This window comes from Peromyscus eremicus, chromosome 4, assembly GCF_949786415.1.
Source record: "Peromyscus eremicus chromosome 4, PerEre_H2_v1, whole genome shotgun sequence".
Taxonomy (NCBI): domain Eukaryota; kingdom Metazoa; phylum Chordata; class Mammalia; order Rodentia; family Cricetidae; genus Peromyscus; species Peromyscus eremicus.
In genome coordinates, this window is record NC_081419.1 from 141,603,888 (window position 1) to 141,609,887 (window position 6,000).

The following is a 6,000-nucleotide window of genomic DNA, read 5'->3' on the forward strand; positions in this document are numbered from 1 at the left end:
AATGAGAGTAACACATTTTCATGGTGTACAGAAGGATTATTCCACAGCACAGTCTCTCTACATAGTCCTAGAACTCACTATGTAGCCCAGGCTGCCCTTGAACTCACAGAGATCCACCCACCTCTGCCTCCCAAGTGCTGGGATTAGAGTTGTGCACCCCATGCCCAGCTGAAACAGCCATTTATTTTTATTTTTTATTTTATTTTTTTGTACCAGGCCAACAACCAGCTCAGGTATCATAAAACAGAGACTTATTAGTTTTGAATGCTCGGCCTAGCTTAGGCTCATTATTTTTGCCTAGTTCTTTTAACTTAAATGAACCTGTTTCTCTTCATCTACCTTTTGCCTTGGGGCTTTTTACTTTTCTTTCCTTCTATATATGTTACATTCACTGCTCTCCTGTCTGCAGGCTGGTAGCTCCCTCATTCTCTCCTCCTCCTCATTCTTCTTCCTTTTTCTTGAGCCCAGATTCCTCCTCCTATTTAATCTCTCTGCCTGCCAGCCCCGCCTGTCCCTCTCCTGCCTAGCTATTGGCCATTCAGCTTTTTATTAGACCAATCAGGTGTCTTAGGCAGGCAAGGTAAAACAGCAACACATATTTACATAGTTAAACAAATGCAGCATAAACAAAGTAACACACAGTTACACAGTTAAAGTAATATTCCACAGCAAAAACAATCGTAACACTTTAAATAGTTAAAATAATATTCTGTAACACTTTTTATTTATTTTTTGTTTATGTCACTTTTTAAAGTTTTATTTATTCGTGTATTCTATATATATGGGTATTTTGTCTGCATGCACATCTGCACACCAGAAGAAGGCATCAGACAGCTGTGAGCTGCCATGTGGGTGCTAGGAATGAAACTCAGGACCTCTGGAAGAGCAGCGAGCCAACAGCCATTTTTGATAGATTTATTTATGGGATAAAATAGAAAAAAAAAGCGAGCATGACAGAATGTTGACAGTTGGTACACTGAGGGCCTATGGGTATTTTAGGTACTATCCTTTCAATTTTCCTTCAGGTTTTTAATTTGTCAGAATAATACTTGAAGTGGGGCATAGGGGCACACGCCTGTAATTCCAGCACACGTGCGGTGGAGGTCGGCACAACAGAGGGGTGATCAGAAGCTTTAAGTCAGCATTTATGGTGGTTTGAAAGACAATGGCCCCCAAAGGGAGAGGCACTAATGGGAGGTGTGGCCTTGTTGGAGTGGGTGTGGTCTTCTGGGGGCTTTGAGGGCTCATATATGATCAAGCCACTCCCAGAGACAGACCACTTCCTGTTGCCTGCATGAGTCAAGATATAAGAACTCTTAGCCCCTTCTCCAGCTCCATGTCTGCCTGCATGCAGCCATGCTTCCCACCATGACGATAATGGACTAAACCACTGAAACTGTAAGCCAGTCCCAATTAAATGTTTTCCTTTCTAAGAGTTGCTGTGGTCATGGTGTCTCTTCACAGCAATGGGAACCCTAATGAAGACACCAGCTTTGACTACATGAGATCCTGTTGGACTGGAGAGGTGACCAAGGGTTTAAGAGCACTTGCTCTTGTGAAGGACCCAGGTTTGGTTCTCAGTACTCACATGACAGCTCACAACTGCCTGTAACTTCAGTTCTAGGGGATCTGACTCCCTCTTCTGGCCTCTGAAGGCACCTTCACGCACACAATGCACAGATATGCAGTCAGGTCTACACACATACACACACACAATAAACAAGCAAACAAACAAACAAATAAATAAATAAATCTTTTTTAAAAACAAAAAATAACAAATTAACTAGGAAATGTAATTAATTAACAAATATACATCAACATTATCATCCCCTAATATTGTCTTTCTCTCATCTCTCCACAGCTGAGAGGAGAGAACTTTAATGTCAAGAGCCCCATGGCATTGTGGGGTTCCATGCCTAATTCATGTGGGAGAGCTGGACAGAAGCCAGGTGACCAGGCTAGCTGAGCTGTTTGCAGTTTATCCCTTTCCTGAAAAGGACAGTGACATCAGAGTGTGAAAGGGACCCCTGTGGGGGAGGGGCTGGGAGACAGTGACCAGGAGGCCTTATCAACAGCTGCCACCTTCAGCTCTGACCAGGTCGGATTATCTGGTCCTCCCTGGAGATAAATGTCCTAATGCATCAGCCCCTGTCATCTCTGTGTTCTCATCTGACCCCTCTGGAGCCTCACTCCAGACCCTTCTGACACCCCTCTCTCCCATGACAAACTGACTGTGATCCTGGAGCCCCCAGGCTCTGCTGAGTGGAGAAAGCCTTTGGATTGACAAGGTCCACCTCTGGTACAGACCAGAAACCTCAGTTTAGCAGAGGAATGGAGCAGCCCTGCAATCTGGAAACCTTATCAGTCAGGAGGTGATTAGCAGAGGTCGAGGCCTGACCCTAAAGAAAGCCAGAGAAGCCCCACAATACCACCACCACCACCACCACCCACCCACACACAACAGCTCTTGCCAGGGTTAAATCTTTGCAGAAACCGATCCAGTTAAGTAAACTGTTTCCACACACAAGCACCCATGGGGCTTCTCTGGAGGGCCTGTGTTTCTCCACGTGGGGACTGTCATCTCCCTGACATTCCACGGAGAGTGAGCCTCGCATTCCAGAGATGACTCCACCAGCTGAGGAATCCTGCTGGCCTCTGGCGTGCAGGACTTCTGTGAGAACTCTGAGTTTGTGAGGAGACCCTCAGCTGCATCCTTCACGATTTGATACGACACTTCTGCTGTGTCCCCGCCACCACCATGCATGCCTGTCTTTGCCACAGATTTCTAGTAAACCACTCAAATATGTGCGGCCTAAATTGAACCCTGATGGTGGGGCGCTTGTTCCCAGGCCCCTCTTCAAAGGTTTACGTGGTTCTGGAAACAACGGGCCAGTGCACAGTTTATTTGGGTTGGCTGGTTTCATCCTTCTCGGAATCTGCTCTGGGGGGCGGGGGGTGGGGGTGGGACACAAACCCTGCCTGTGTTTAGATTTATAATTTATATCCCAAGCACAAATACCTCATAATGGGGCTAGAAATGAGAGCCAGCCATGAGCAGGCCATTACAGGCTGGCATTGCTAGTGTGCGGTTACATTAAGGGACCCCAAACTGCTTTCTGTTAAGCCACCTTCTAACCAACACGTGCCCATGCAGTGGGCACACTGCCAGCTTGGCCTCTGGACCAGTGTCCTGAGCCAGCTCTTCCCCACTGGAGGTGCCTGCTCAGTGCTCAGTCCCCATGCATTACCTGCCTCCCCAGCACTCTCCCAACCCCCACATGCATGAGTAGTCCCACCAAAACGAGGGGGAAACGGAGGCACTCCAGTTCTGACACCGAGGAACAGACAGACTTCAGGAGCTGTCTGTTTTGCGGTGCAGGGGATAGAACCCAGAGCTTTGCACATGCTAGGCTAATGTTCTTCCACTAAACTACACCCCCAGCTCTGGTTTTGTCTCCTTGAGACGGGGTCTGACTATGGAGCCCTCTACCTCCTCATCCCCATTGCTACAAAATTATAGGTATGAGCACCCGCACTCAACCTCAGATAAGCTTTCCGTCAAAACATGGCCAAGTGTGGTGCATGTCAGTGATTCCAATACTTGGGAAGCAAAGGCAGAAGGATCACTTAAAGTTTGAGGCCAGCCTGGTCTATGTAGTGAGTTCCAGGCCAGCCAGGGCTACATAGCAAAGCCCTGTCACAAAAACAACAACATAAAAAAAAAAAAAGGAAATTAATTAAGAAAAATAAACTAGGCATGATAGCTCACGCCAGTGATTCCAGCACTGGGAGGCAGAGGCAAGGGGAGTGCTGTAAGTCTGAGGTCTGAGGTCCAGCTTCAGAAAAAAAAGAAAGAAAGAAAGAAAAGAAAGGGAGGGAGGGAGAGAGGATGAGAAGAGAGGGGACAGGGACCATGTCTAACGTGCCCTTAGCTCACTCACTAGGACACTGAATGTCCAGTGTGAGTTTGCTGCCATTCATTATTCAGTATTAACCACCATCCTCGGGATAGGAGTGAGCTGTCCACTGGGGACTCAGGTGACACAGGAAATACCAGTGGGAGGTTGAAGGAGTCTTTTTTATGAGGTGGGGCAGAGCTTGGCAGTAGAGTGCATCCCTAGAGAGCACAAGGCCTGGGTCCTATCCCCGGCACTTCGATGACAATTAAAAAAACAAACAAAAAACAACTGATCTGATCATTCAAGAAGTATTTGAGTCCTGGGCACTGTGTTAAGGGTTGGAAATAGAATGACAGGAATGTCACAAATCTAGACTGCCTGGGCTCTGTGAGGGGTCAAGGACTTTCAGAACGTCATGGGAAGAAAATGAGAAATTGCTAATGGGGTTAAAGGCGGAGGCCACCGCCCTGGTGCTGTGCAGAATGCACCTGGCTGGGGAGTCAGAAAGGCTCGCCCGGGGCCCCGATGCCCTTAAAGGGGCAGGTTAAGTGAACTGACTCAAAAATGAGGCAGGAAAGGGGCCTGCCTCACCCACCCACTCTGGGATCTCAGCTGGAAGGAAGCAGGTTCATCTGGAGTGAGCTCCACCTAGAGAGAGGGGCCTTGGAGGTGGCTCAGTGAGCAGAATGCTAGCCATGCAATCCAAGAGACCTGAGTTTCGGTCCTCAGCACCCCTGCAAGAAAGCCAGGCACGGGGCTGGAGTGTCTCGGCGGTTATCATTGGCTGTTCTTGCAGATCTGGGTTCAGTTCCCAACACCCACATGGAGGCTCACAACTGCCTGTAATTCCAATTCCAGGGCATTCAATCCCTTCCTGGCCTCCAAAGGCACCATTCACACACATGGTGCACATATATACATGCATGCAGGCAAACATACACCTAAAATTTAAAAAATTTAAATCTTTAAAAGAAAGAGAGGAAGATGGACGCTGTAGTGAGGCTCAGTGGTTAAGAGCCACAGCTGCTCTTCCAGAGGCCCCAAGTTCGATCTCAACACCCACACATGGCAGCTTCCAAGTGTAACTCCAATCCCAGGTGATCCAACATCCCCTACTGGCCTCAGAGAACATTGGCATGCATGTGCTACACATACATACAGGCAAAACACCTACGAATTAGAAGAGAGCTGGATGGTGGTGCACGCCTTTAATCCCAGCACTCGGAGGCAGAAGCACTCGGATCTCTGTGAGTTCGAGGCCAGCCTAGTCTAAAAACCAAGTACGAGGACAACCAGGTCTGTTACACAGAGAAACCCTGTCTCAAAAAAACCTATAAAAATAAGAGAGAGAGAGAGAGAGAGAGAGAGAGACAGAGAGAGAGAGAGAGACAGAGAGAGAGAGAGAGAGACAGAGACAGAGTGTAGTGAGTAGCCATTCCAGCTTTGATCTGGAAGTTCCAACCCACATTGAGACTTCGGCAACTGTCACGCCTACAAGGCGGGGCTAAGGGAGGTGCCTGGAGACCCGAGATCCGGATGGGCCAGCCCTCTCTCTCTGTTTCGGGACCCTGGATGGTGGAGGTGGGCCAAGCAGAGCTCCAGAGAACACCGCTGGACTGCGATACACCTTCCCCAGACCCCGCGACCTACCTATCCCTTAATTTGTAAGTTATGCCATTAAATAAATCTCCTTTTAACTACGTGGAGTGGCCTTAATAATTTCACCAATAACAGAGACAGAGAGAGCGTGCGCACTGGCCAGTTAAAGAGTCCTTTGTGTTCTTCCAGAAGACCCAAATTCAGTTCCTAGCACCATGTCAGGCATCTTACAATACCCTGTAACTTCAGCTCCAAGAGATCCGATGCCCTCTTCTGGCCTCTGAGGGCACTGCACTCACATGGCATAAATTCACACAGACATGCACATAAACAAAAATAAAGAACGAGGGCAGGAGCAAATGGCTCAGCGGTCTAAGAGCACTTTTTTGTTTTTGCAGAGGACCCAAGTTCAATTCCCAGCACCCAGATGGCAGGCTACAACCATCCATAACTCCAGTTCCAGGGGATCCAATACCCAATTCTTGCCTCTGAGGGCACCAGG